The following is a 14895-nucleotide window of genomic DNA, read 5'->3' as shown; positions in this document are numbered from 1 at the left end:
ATGCTGGAGGTACTCAACATGTCAGGCAGCATCTCTGGAACAGAATAAACAATCAATGTTTCAAACCAAAGTCATTCATTTGTACTGGATATGAGGGGACAGAAATTTTAGATATTATATAACCATATAACAATCACAGCACAAAAACAGGCCATCTTGGCCCTCCTAGTCCGTGCCGAACCCTTAATCTCACTTAGTCCCACCTACCCGCACTCAGCCCATAACCCTCCACTCCTTTCCTTTCCATATACCTATCCAATTTTACCTTAAATGACACAACTGAACTAGCCTCTACTACTTCTACAGGAAGCTCATTCCACACAGCTATCACTCTTTGAGTAAAGAAATACCCCCTCGTGTTTCCCTTAAACTTCTGCCCCCTAACTCTCAAATCATGTCCTCTAGTTTGAATCTCCCCTACTCTCAATGGAAACAGCCTGTTCACGTCAACTCTATCTAACCCTCTCAAAATTTTAAATACCTCGATCAAATCCCCCCTCAACCTTCTACGCTCCAATGAATAGAGACCTAACTTGTTCAACCTTTCTCTGTAACTTAATTGCTGAAACCCAGGTAACATCCTAGTAAATCGTCTCTGCACTCTCTCTAATTTATTGATATCTTTCCTATAATTCGGTGACCAGAACTGCACACAATATTCCAAATTTGGCCTTACCAATGCCTTGTACAACTTTAGAATTACATCCCAACTTCTGTACTCAATGCTTTGATTTATAAAGGCCAGCGTTCCAAAAGCCCTCTTCATCACCCTATCTACATGAGACTCCACCTTCAGGGAACTATGCACAGTTATCCCTAGATCTCTCTGTTCTTCTGCATTCCTCAATGCCCTACCATTTACTCTGTATGTTCTATTTAGATTATTCCTGCCAAAATGTAAAACCTCACACTTCTCAGCATTAATCTCCATCTGCCAACGTTCAGCCCATTCTTCTAACCGGCATAAATCTCCCTGCAAGCTTTGAAAATCCACCTCATTATCCACAACACCTCCTAACTTAGTATCATCGGCATACTTACTAATCCAATTTACCACCCCATCATCCAGATCATTTATGTATATTACAAACAACATTGGGCCCAAAACAATTCCCTGAGGCACCCCGCTAGTCACCGGCCTCCATCCCGATAAACAATTATCCACCACTACTCTCTGGCATCTCCCATCTAGCCACTGTTGAATCCATTTTATTACTCCAGCATTAATACCTAACGACTGAACCTTCTTAACTAACCTTCCATGTGGAACTTTGTCAAAGGCTTTGCTGAAGTCCATATAGACTACATCCACTGCCTTATCCTCGTCAACATTCCTCGTAACTTCTTCAAAAAATTCAATAAGGTTTGTCAAACATGACCTTCCACGCACAAATCCATGCTGGCCACTTCTAATCAGATCCCGTCTATCCAGATAATTATAAATACTATCTCTAAGAATACTTTCCATTAATTTACCCACCACTGATGTCAAACTGACAGGTCTATAATTGCTAGGCTTCCTTCTAGAACCCTTTTTAAACAATAGAACCACATGAGCAATACGCCAATCCTCCGGCACAATCCCCGTTTCTAATGACATATTAAAGATCTCCGTCAGAGCTCCTGCTATTTCTACACCAACTTCCCTCAAGGTCCTGGGGAATATCTTGTCAGGACCCGGAGATTTATCCACTTTTAAATTTCTTAAAAGCGCCAGTACCTCCACCTCTTTAATTGTCATAGGTTCCATACCTTCCTTACTTGTTTCCGACACCTTAGACAATTCAATATCCTTCTCCTTAGTGAATACCGAAGAGAATAAATCATTCAAAATCTCTCCCATCTCCTTCGGTTCCACACATAGCTGACCACTCTGATTCTCTAAGGGGCCAATTATATTCCTCACTATCCTCTTGCTTTTAATATAACTGTAGAAACCTTTCGGATTTACTTTCACCTTATTTGCCAAACCAACCTCGTATCTTCTTTTAGATTTTCTAATCTCTTTCTTAAGATTCCGTTTACATTCTTTATATTCCTCGAGCAATTCCTTTACTCCATGCTGCCTATATCTAATGTAGACATCCCTCTTTTTCTGGACCAAATTTCTAATATCCCTTGAAAACCATGGTGCTTTCAAACCTTTAACCTTTCCTTTCACCCTAACAGGAACATAAAGATTCTGTATCCTCATAATTTCACCCTTAAATGACCTCCATTTCTCTATTACATACTACCCATAAAACAACTTGACCCAATCCACTCTCTCTAAATCCCTTCGCATCCCCTCAAAGTTAGCCTTTCTCCAATCAAAAATCTCAACTCTAGGTCCAGTCCTGTCCTTCTCCGTAATTATATTGAAGCTAATGCTATTGTGATCACTGGACCCGAAGTGCTCCCCAACACATACATCTGTCAGCTGACCTATCGCATTCCCTAACAGGAGATCCAACACTGCCCCATCTCTAGTCGGTACTTCTATGTATTGTTGCAAAAAACTATCCTGCACACATTTCACAAACTCTAAACCATCCAGCCCTTTTACAGAATAAGCTTCCCAGTCTACGTGTGGAAAATTAAAATCTCCCACAATCACCACCTTGTGTTTACTACAAATATCTTCTATCTCCTTACACATTTGCTCTTCCAACTCACGCGCCCCATTAGGTGGCCTATAATACACTCCTATCAGTGTTACTGCACCTTTCCCATTCTTCAATTCCACCCAAATGGTCTCCCTAGAGGAGCTCTCTAATCTATCCTTCCAAAGCACCGCCATAAGATTATCTCGGTCAAGCAATTCAACACCTCCTCGTCTGGCCCCTCCTACTCTATCACACCTGAAGCAACTAAATCCAGGAACATTTAGTTGCCAATCACACCCTTCCTGCAACCATGTTTCACTAATAGCTACAACATCATAATTCCAGGTATCAATCCACGCTTTAAGCTCATCCACCTTTCTTACAATGCTCCCAGCATTAAAATAGATACATTTAAGATACTCTACATCTCCTCCTCTCTTTCCATCCCTAACAATGCATTCAAATTTATTATCCTTTTCTTTCCTCTCCCCTACATCTTCGGGCTGAGCGCATCCCTTCTCCATCACCTGCCTTTCCTCCCTCACACACTGTCTATTTACTTGCTCTACTTGTGAAGGATATTGCCTCATAAGTTTCCGTTCCTCGTGGTCCTGATCCGAAACGTCAGATGTTTATTCCTTTCCATGGATGTTGCCTGACCTGCTGTTCTGCAAATATCCTCTGTGTCTTTGTGTTGCTCGAAACTTTCAGCACCTGCAGAATAACTTTTGTTCTGGAACACCTCACTGTTTTAACGTGCATCACTGTATGCTAATAGGAACAGGATGTAAACAGTAACGATACTCAACAAATTATTCCCTCGATTTGTTTAAATTCAAACAGACTCTGATCCCTCCCATCGATCAAATCCCACTCGAAGTTTACTCAGGATTCTCAGTGAGTTGAAAGGTAAGTGAACATGCGTTAAAAATTGAACAGTACAACAAGGGATTAGGCCATTAGATGTATAATATTCTGCCGAACCAGCTAAGAAGTAAATGAAACTCACCCAAACTCTAATCGCTCCTTCCTACACTATGTCCGTCCGCCTCCATCTTCCTTACATCCATGTGACTGACCAAACGTCTCTTAAAAGCTTCAAAGAATTTGCCTCTACCATCTTACCAAGCAGTGCGTTACAGGCATCTATGACACTCTGATTTAAAAAAAAAAGATCCCTCACATCCCCCTTAATCCAACCCCCTCTCACCTTTCCTGCAGTCCCTCCAGTAATAGACATTTCAACCACAGGAGACTGATTATCTAACTCCCCCAGTTCCTGCAGATGATCTTTTTTTAGAGTTGGGCGTCCACCGAAGTTCCAGTCACAGAATAATAATAGTAGCATCACTTTAATTAGAAAAGCAGGTAACATTCCAACTGGTCTGTTCAACCACAGAGCAGCAGATGAACCACGCTGTGTTCACATATGCACTCCCTAGTGCAAACACTGCTGCAGTGTTAGAGACGGTGAGACTGGGGGATATATTCCTCAGCTCAGTCCACAGAAGCTGAAATTCCTGTCAGCCGGTGTTGTGTGATGGACACTGTGGAAGGGTGAGAGATGGAAATTAGGACAGGGAAACCGAGGGTTGTGGGATCGCGCCAAGTAAGGTGGAAAGGACTGAAAATATCTATAAATAATATTGCAATTAGTTAAATTGTGACCATCTGGATGGGAAGCTCACTACATCCATAAGCCCATCATGTCTGTGAAAATGGAGCCCGGGGCAGTGCATGGGCTCAGAGATTGTAAGGCTTCAACATCGCAGACTGAGTTGGATCACTCAACTGCACACTTAACAGAAGAGAGAGCGTAGGAAATACAAATATCTCAAAACTTAATTTTGCATCAGCCCATGTTGTTTTTTCTGATTATTCGAAGCTTTTAACAGAAATATAAAGATTTTCGGTCAGAACCTTGGTTCAGTCTGTCTCATTTACAAGAACAAATCCCAAAGATGATAATTTAAATATGGGACCAGAGCCATGTGAATCAGGAGGATTACAAACTACTCGCGTCTCTCTCACTCCTGTTAATGTTGTTCCAGTCCACATACGGTCAATGATGTCAGTGTCCCTAAACCATAGATTTGGTAAATCGCTACAAGCTTGTTCTTCACTATTCCTCATGTTGTTTGCCGACGGAACAGACACGACGTAAAATTCCCATACCCATTTCTGAATATGAAATAGATGCACTCCCTGATTCATTGAACATCATTACTGCCACATTCTCAAAAGTAAATATGTCCACAATCAATGTATTTCTACGTTCCCTATCACAACCGAATACATTGAATGGAGTCCCCACACATACCCGGCAGGGTCCTGACACATCTAAGACCCCACACACTCCCAGCAGGGTCTTGACAGACTATGAGACCCCACGCACCCCTGGCTGGGTCCCGACACACTGTGAGACCTCACACACCCCAGACATACTGTGAGATCCCACACGTCCCTGACAGGGTCCCGATACGCTGTGAGATCAGATCTCAGCAGGGAGATTAAAATAAAATAATATTAATGTACTTCCTTTGGAGACAGCTAGGGACTGCATAAAATAAAAGGAAACGCAATATAATGTAGCAAAAGTGAGTGGAAAGTTAGTTGATTGGGAATATTTTAAAATCTAACAAAAGGCAACAAAAAGCATAAAGAAGAAATGAAGGCAAAAGAATTAAAATTATCGGCGAACACACAGAAAATGATGGAGAGACTCAGCAGTCCAGGCAGCATCTATGGAGAAAGTACATTCAACTTATCGGGCCGAGAACATCCGTTGGGGCTGGCGAAAAAACTTGGTGGTGGAGGGATGAGCTAAGAGCTGGGAAGTTGGTTGGTGAAAGCGACAGAAGGCCATGGAAGAAAGGAAAGAAGAGGGAGGTGTAGATGATCTCGGTGTGGCCTCTTGTATATCGATGAGACCCCACGTAGATTGCGAGACCGTTTCAACGAGCATCTACGCTGTGTCCGCCAGAACAAGCGGCATCTCCCAGTGGCCACCCATTTTACTTTCACTTCCCATTCGGATACGTCAGTACAAGGCTTCCTCAAATGTCGGGATAAGATTGAAGGAACAACACCTTATGTTCCGTTTGAGTAGCCGCCAACCTGACGGAATGAATATCGATTTCTCAAACTTCCAGTAAAGCTTCCACTCCCCTTGCACATTTCCCTATGCAAGGGCATTTCCCTATGCCCTTCTATCTATGCCCATGCCGTCTCATGTTATCTCTTTGCCTGTCCATCGCCTCCCTCTGGTGCACAGCCCCACCCCCACCCTTTTCTTTCTTCCAGGGCCGTCTGTCAGTCAAGAATCAACTTCCTAGCTCTTTGCTTCATCCCTTCCCTCCAAGTTTCACCGATCGCCTGGCATTTCTCTCCCTCCACCTACCCCCCACCTTTCAAATCTACTCCTCAGCTCTTTGTCTCCAGGCCTGCTGAAGGATCTTGTTCCGAAACGTCACCAGTTCTATAGATGCTGCCTGGCCTGCTGAGATTCTCCTGCATTTTGTTTGTGTTGCTTGGATTCCCAGCATCTGCAGATTTACTCCTGTTTATTAAATTGTAGGCCAGTTTGTCTCACCTAACTAATTAGGAAACTGTTGGAGTCTATAAATTATTTTAAATTACTATAATTGCACATTGCAGATTTAGATGGTGACGTAGCGTAAAGGTTTTTACTACTCATGTATGTGAAGGATGTAAGAAATAAATCAATTTAAATAAATTATTAATGTAGAGGTTTCGAGATATTTGGAGCTTAATGATAAAATAAGTCAAAGTCAGCACAGGTTATATGAAGGGAAATCTTGCTTTACGAATTTGCTACAGTTCACTGAGTAAATACTGAGCAGGCTGGACAAAGGAGAGGTCGTGGATGTCATTTACTTGGATTTTCAGGAGACGTTCGATATGTTGCCACACATGAGGCCGCTTAACAAGTTAAAATACAATGGTGCTTCAGGAAAGACACTGGCATGGATAGAGGAATGGCCGACAGGCAGGAGGCAGGGAGTGGGAATAAAGGGGACCTTTTCTGGTTGGCTGCCAGTGACTGGTGATTTTCCTCAGGGGTCAGAATTAGGACCGCTACTTTTCACATTGTTTTGTCAGTGATTTAGGTATTGGAACTGATGGCTTTGTGGCAGAGTTTACAGATGACTCAAAGATAGGCGAAGGGTAGGTATTGCTGAGGAAGCAATGCGATTGCAGCAAGACTTAGACAAATTGGGAGAGTGGGCAAAATGTGGCAGACGGAATACAGTGTTGGAAGATGTATGGTAATGCATTTTGGTAAAGGAACAACAATTTCTTCTGAGGAGAATGGGGAGAATGTTTAGACATCCGAGTTTAATGTGGCAACATGCTGACACCAACGTTGTGGACCGAAGGGCCTATTCCAGTACTGTTCTGTGTTCTATGCAGGTCCTGTGACAGCTGAAATCCTGTACCACCCCTTTACCGAAATTCCTCGGTCTCTGCTCTCGTCTGCACCACCCGACCTGTATTCAGCATGGCTTTAAAACGTATTTAAAGTCATGGAACAGTAGCATCTCCCCTTTCTCTCCTTTCCACAGACGTTGTCTGACCTGTACTCACATCTACACTCCAGTCCTTTTATAGCTGTGCTGCGGAGGGCAGGTCAACATGCTGTATAACTGTGGCGGTCTGGAACGCCCGACAGCGGGTAGTCAAAATTACCCAGCGCGTCACCGGCGTGCCCAGCCGACCATCCATCAGGGACGTATATGCAGAAAGGCTCCGCAAAAGGGCCAGCAACATCAGGAAGGATCCCCCCTATCCAGCCTATGGGCTGTTTGCCCCTCTCCCATGAGGTAGGAAGGATTCCACCTATCCTGCCTGTGGATTGTTCCCCCCTCTCATGAGGGAGGAAGAAGTCCACCTATCCTGCCTGTGGGCTGTTTGCCCCTCTCCCATGAGGGAGAAAGCTACGTAGCATCCACAGCAGGTCTACCAGACTCAAAATCAGTTACTTTCCTCAAGCAGTAAAACTGATCAACACCTCCAATGATTAAGACATCCCTCCACAACTAACAACCCCTATCCCCCCACCAGCACGATTTAAAAATTTTCTGTCAGAAGCACCTGTCGTCAGAGTGACTCCTGTATCGTGTGTATTTATTTATTTTTATTGTGTTTTCCATTGCGCTCATTAACTTTTTGTGTTGTACCATATCCGGGATAACAATTATTTCCTGTTCCTTTACACTTGTCTATCTTGAATCTGTTGTGCGTTTGGAACACATATTGTTTTTGAGACACGGGCAGCATCTGTGCTGATGAAAGGGGGGAGGACTGTCTGCATTGTGTGTGAAAATGCTGACTGTCTCAATCTCCCTAAATAAGACGTTGACATTTTCTCCCCCAATTACCCATGCACAGCGCACATGCTGATCAACAAAGGTAATTCCTGTTATTTTGAATCTGTGACGGTGTGATTCCCTGACCTGCTCCTTTGCCAAATATCCACTACCCTCTTCTCTATCTCCATCCACCACATCGGCACTTGGCTTTCAATGTGTTGATGCGGCGTAAGGAGAACTACCAGGGAAATACTCAACTTCACAGCACAGTTATTGTGGAAATGTGATGATCTGGTGCTTATCTAGACCAGAACTCTCTGTCCAGTCAGGGGTCTGTTAATCAAATCTACTTTGCTGCACGAACATCCATTCATGAGTCCTTTAATGCAATAGCTTTGAGCTAACTCCTGTGTGCTTAAATACTGAGTTCTGAGTTGAGGCATCTAACAGTTTGTCCACTGTCTGTTTCCATGGAAGATGTACAACAGAAACACAAGGAGACTCTGCGGGCACAAACTGAAACACTGAGAGTGAACACGATCCTGATGAGGGAGAAGGTGAAGGTTTTCCAGCTGGTTGATCGATACGCTGAGCTCACGGTCATTTCTACTGTTCGAGATCGGAGACTGGTGGAACATGAGCTGCTGGCAAGAGGCAGAGACCACGAGGAGTGGAGACAGAAACATCTCCGCGGAGAGCTGGAAAACATCCGGACTGATCAGTTGTTCCAGAGCAGCTTTTCCCGGAGTAAATCCAAATCGGGGAGTTCGGCAGCAGTGGCCGGAGTCTCAGGGATCGGGAAAACAACAATGGTACAAAAGACTGTTTATGACTGGGCCGCGGGGAAATATACCAACAATTCCAGTTTGTCTTCAGTTTCAAATTCCGGAATTTAAACTCCATTAACTGCAGAGTAAACCTGAGGGAACTGATTCTGGATCAGTATCCTTACTTTGGGAACATCCTGAGAGAGGTCTGGAAGAACCCAGAGGGATTGCTGTTTATATTCGATGGTTTGGATGAATTCAATGACAGAATTGACTTTGCTGACAGTCGGAGAGACACAGAACATCCGTCCACATGCACAGATCCTGAATTCAAGTGCAAGGTGTCTGACATTGTGTACAGTTTAATCCAGGGCAAGCTGATCCCAGGGTGTTCAGTGCTGGTGACCACCCGCCCGACATCATTACATTTATTGGAAAAGGCAGAGATCAATGCCTGGGCTGAAATCCTGGGATTTGTTGGTGAAGAAAGGAAATAATATTTTTTCAGGCATTTTGAAGATCAGACGGTGGCAGCAGCTGTTTTCAAACACGTGAAGGAGAACGAGATCCTGTACACCATGAGCTACAACCCCTCCTACTGCTGGATCCTCGCTCTGGGACTGGGTCCCTTCTTCACACAAAGAGTCAGGGACCCACAGCGAGTTCCCAAGACCATCACCCAACTGTACTCCTACTATATTTACAACATCCTGAAAAACCACGGCCATGACTTTGAGAGACCCCGTGATGTGTTACTCAGGGTTGGTCAGATGGCCTGCAGAGGAGTGTCCGAGAAGAAGATTGTGTTTACAGATGGAGATTTGATCAAGTTCGATCTGCAGCCTTCCCAATTCCTGTCCGGTTTCCTGATGGAGCTTTTGGAGAGAGAGGATTCTGCCCGGAGCGTGGTGTACACATTCCCACACCTCACCATCCAAGAGTTTGTAGCTGCACTCGCACAATTCCTGAATCCACATCCCGGGGATATCCTGAAATTCCTCACTGAAGCCCACAACACGACAGATGGGCGATTTGAGGCATTTCTCCGTTTTGTTGCTGGTCTCTCCTCACCAATGACAGCTCGGGGCCTGGAGGAATTTCTGGGTCCATTTCCTCATGAAACAACCTGCCGGGTGATTGACTGGGTGAAGGAGGAGGTTAAACGCCAGATTGGAAACACATGGAGTGAAGCTGGTAAAAGGAGCCTCCTGAAAACATTGCACTACCTGCTTGAGTCTCAGAATCGTGTACTGGCTCAGGCCGCACTGGGATCTGTGGAAATACTTTCATTCAGTGGAATGACACTGACCCCGATTGACTGCGCTTTCCTGTCTCATGCCATCAGACTCTGTGATACAATAAAACACCTCGACCTGGGGAACTGCCACATTCAGTGTGAAGGAATCCAGCGGCTGGGACGCGGGCTGCACAAGTGCCAGGAGTTGAGGTAACTTAATTCGTTCTACATCTCACTCTGAACTGTGAAACTGTTCCATTGTGTTGTTTCAATGTTAAGGAATTGGTGTAAAACTGTAGTAAATGAGATTGTGAAGAATTCTGACAAATGCCCAGGGGATTAGTCAGTAATTCCCAGAGGACGGGAGGGTTCTGGTTCCTTGTGAAGGGATGTTGGAGACTTCATTAGATCAGTGAATGACGGTCATTGGTTTAATGGTAGTAAATCACAGGAATCGCCGTGTTTCTCGCTGCCTGTGACACGTCCATTGACAATGTTCCTTCTCACTGTTACTGATACCCAGACCGACACTGACTGCAGCAGGTAGGTCAGAGATTCACACCCTCTTCCCGTTGAGGGACAAGAGACCGTCGGCAGACTGTCCCAGCTTTACACCTGCGTGAATGTGCTCACCAAGAGATACCCAAAATCTATGGTGGTTCTCCTCTCCCGATTGTGTGCTTCAGTTCCTCTGACGCTCGCTCTGTAAATCTGTCTTCCTTTTAAACTCTTCTCGCTGTTCTCACTGGCCGACCTGCCCAGTCGTGCTGAAGAAATATCAGTAATTGTGTTACTGATAAACACTGGGGATTTGTACCGTCTCCTGTCTCTCTGTGTCCTTCACCCTCACTCTCTCTCATCTCCAGGCTGAGGGGTGTCGGTCTCACAGATTCCGGTGCCGCGGATCTCGCCTCCGCTCTCAGTACAAACCCACCACTGACGGGGCTGAGCCTGAGTGATAATAAACTGGGAGATTCAGGAGTGAAACTGGTGTCTGTGGCTCTGAGGAAGTCAGAGTGTAAAATACAGAAACTGCGGTAAGTACCAGACAGTGGGAGATTGTGTTTACAGTAACTGGGTGTCTGACACTGAACATTAATGTGATCAGTAATTGTGTTATTAATAAACACTGGGGATTTGTACCGTCTGCTGTCTCTCTTTGTCCTTCACACTCACTAGATCTCTTCTCCAGGCTGAGCAATGTCGGTCTCACTGATTCTGGTGCAGAGGATCTCGTCTCCGCTCTTAGTTCTAAACCATCACTGACGGAGCTGAACCTGGGATTGAACTATCTTACAGACCGATGTGTCCCCGCTCTCCGCCGCCTCGTACTGACACTCCCGAGTCTAACATGGATTGAGTGAGTGTGTTAATGTTCAAAGTGATAAAATATCAGCGGATACTATGGTGATATTTTACTGCCACTGTTGTGCAATCTGTTTATTTCTTCTTTAATCTTCCATCTGTTTCAGGCTAGTGAGGAACCGGTTCAGTGAGACCGGGGAGAAGAAACTGAGATCTCTGCAAGTACCCAGACCTGGACTGACAGCGTTCGTGTGAACATCTGAATGTGTGAACATCCCCGCCTGCGGGATGATTTCAAATTGCAAAATACCTTGGCAGTGACTGAATCTACAGCGATCTCGGACTCAGCTCTGAAGTGTGATTTTATAATCATCGGTTCCCCGATGCAGGATGACGGTGAGAAACGGGACTGATCATTCAACCGATCAATCGTTGTCGCCAGTCAGTGACTGTGAGTGAGTCGGGAGCAGCTTATTTATTCCCGCACATCAGCAGCTCACACATTGTTTAATTTACATTTGTCATAATGGAATCAATAAACCGCTGTAACTTCCTGTCTTGCAGTCGGACTTGAGTCTCATTGGAGGAGAAACAGTGACCTGGGGTTGCTGGTCGCACCCCTCGCCCCCGCACCCAGTGAACTGCAGTAATAACAGGTCTGAGCTCCTCACACTGGTACAGCAGCGTCTCAGCTCCAGGCTGAGGGACATCAGTCTGATGGTGTCTGCTCCCCAGGATATCCGCACTCCCCATCACCATCCAGGCTGACCACCGCCTCCTCGCACTCCAGATACGTGCACTATCTTGGCCCCCACTTTCCTGCGCGCTCTCCTTGCTCTCACGGACAAAAATGATAAAAGAGCTTGGAAGCTCATATACTGTATAATATCTGACCTGTGTCCACAAAGGTCACAAAATAGAGAATGGAACAGAAGCAATCAACATGGGGTGTCAGACTCAGACTGCAGCTCTGTCTGCCTCGTCCCATCAATCTCACTCCGGGATGTTGAATTGCAATATTCCTGAATCAAACACAGAGTGAAGATCCCTCCTCATCATCACATCACACACTCACTGGCTGAGAAGAGTGAATCTCCCATCGCAACACCTTACCTCACACTCCCCGGATCTGAGCGAGAGTGAAGCTCCCTCCACACCGTCCCATCACACGCACCCCAGCTCAGACGTAGAGTGAATCTCCGTCAAGTCCGTCCCATTTCAGAATCCCTGGATTAGACACAAAATGAATCTCCTTCCACATGCTGTCATCACACTTAGAGGCACAGACACAGAGAATTCCCTCCACACCTTTCCATGTTACACTCCCAGGATCAGACACTGGGAAAATCCCTCTCCAGGCTGTATCGTGACAAAAGTCCTGCGTCAGACACAGAGTGACGCTCCCTCCAAAACGTTACATCACACAGTGACAGTGTCAGACTTTGAGAGAATCTCCCACCACACCGCCCATCCCTAGATCAGACACAGGGTGCAGCTCCCTCCATATCTTCCATCAATCATTCCTGATACAGACCAAAACACTCTCCACAAAGAGCAATCAAACGTTCCCGAGGTCAGAAACAGAGTGCAGCTTCCTCCGCCATGTACCGTCACACGCTCCGAGGGTTAAAACACAGAAGCTCCCTCTGCACCATCACATCACACACTCCCTGGTCAGAAACCGAGTGAAGCTCTCTCGACGCAGTCCCTTCACACATTTCCCGGATGAGACACAGAGTGAATATCCCTCTGTCCTGTCGGATCACACAGTCACAGGGTCAGACACAGAGCGAGCCTCCTTCCACAACGTCACATCACACTGTCACAGGGTCAGACACAGAGGGAGCCTCCTTCCACAACGTCACATCACACTGTCACAGGGTCAGACATTGACCGGATCTCACTCCAGCCGGACCCATTACAATCTTCCTGTGTCAGACATAGACTGTAGCTCACTCCACACCATTACATCACAGAGTCCCCCGATTATACATGGAGAGAATATCCTTCCACAGCACCCTATCTCCAGTCCCCGGATGAGACACAATGTTTAGCTCCCTCCGCACCGTCCCATCAAACTCTCTCTGGATCAGACACAGAGTGAAGCTCCTACCACACTCTTCCATCTCTAAGTATCAGCGTCAGACACAGAGTGAAATTCCCTCAACACCGTCTCATCACACAGTCACGGGGTCAAGTATTGAGAGAATCACTCCACACCACCCTACCTCACACTCCCTGGATCAGACACAGGATAAAGATCCCTCCACACAGTCCGATTACACACACTCGGGATCAGACACAGAGTGAATCTGCCTCCACACCGTCCCATCACACGCTCCCAATGTCAAACACACAGTGAAGTTCCGTCTGCACATTTCCATCACTAACTCTCATGGGTCAGACACAGAATGAAGCTCCCTCCACGCCGTCCCAACACACGCACCCACGCCTGTACCCAGAGTGAGGTTCCCCTTAAACCCGTCCCATCACCCACTTCAGACTCAACGTGCAGCTCCCACCACACTGTCGGATCACACACTCACAGGGTCAGACACAGAGAATTCCCTCCACACCGTCACATGATACTCTCCCAGAGTCAGACTGAGAAATTATAACTCCGATTCAGCCCCTTACAAAATTCCTGTCAGATACTGAGTGAAGCTCCCTCCGCACCATCCCATCACACAGTCCCGGAATCAGTAACAGACTGAAGCTTCCTCAACACAGTCCCATTACACACTCCCCGGATGAGACGCAGAGTGAAGCTCCATCCACACCATCCCATCACAGAGTCTACGGATCAGACACAGCATGAAGCTCCCTTTAACTCCCTTTAACAGTCACGGGGTCAGACAGAGACTGTAGCTCCCTTCAGATCATCCCACCACACAGTCCCCCGATTATACACGGAGGGAATCTCCTTCCACATCGCAACAACCTCCACTCCCCGGATCAGACACAGAGTGAAGCACGCTCCACACCGTTTCATCACACGCACAAAGAGTCAGACCTTCTTATAGAGCTCCCTCCACAGAGTCTCATCAGACTGTCACAGGGTCAGATATTAAGAGAATCTCCCTCCACTCCAACCCACAGGATAAAGCTCATTCCACACTGTCCTGGAGCCCTGCACCCAGAACTTAGCAGTTAGTAGTAAGCAAAGGTATTGAATAATGTAAACAGAGAGACCAGGCTCTCTCACTCTCAGCAGGCTGCCAGTGGATCCCTAGGACCTCCGTTGCTGGAGTCCACCTCGTACCTGCCTCCTGGAGAGGGTGATATACCCTGCAGGCCGGCGCCATGAAATTATGGCTCGCAGTGAGTTATTGGGGATTATCCCTCCATTGTTGTAACTGTGGATAAGACTCACGCGACGGGGGAGCGGGAAGGTTAGAGTGAGGTACCCGCTGCGCAGTCTGGGTTACAAGTGCAGCTACCTTCCAGAACACACGAGGAGGAAGATGGGGAATCTGTCTGCAGTGAGGGGTTGGAGGCAGACTCCTTTGATAGTGAGACAATGGACATCCTCACCCCTGCTGAGAAATCCCTGTTGATACCTGTAGAGCTAATCAGAGAGTTCATTCTCACCTCTGTGGGTGCAAAGCACCGGCCTAAACTAGCCTCGCTTCGTTGGTCTAGCATGCCGAGGCTGGTGAAATCTCTGC

This window comes from Hypanus sabinus, unplaced genomic scaffold, assembly GCF_030144855.1.
Source record: "Hypanus sabinus isolate sHypSab1 unplaced genomic scaffold, sHypSab1.hap1 scaffold_384, whole genome shotgun sequence".
NCBI lineage: Eukaryota > Metazoa > Chordata > Chondrichthyes > Myliobatiformes > Dasyatidae > Hypanus > Hypanus sabinus.
This window is presented reverse-complemented; position numbering follows the sequence as displayed.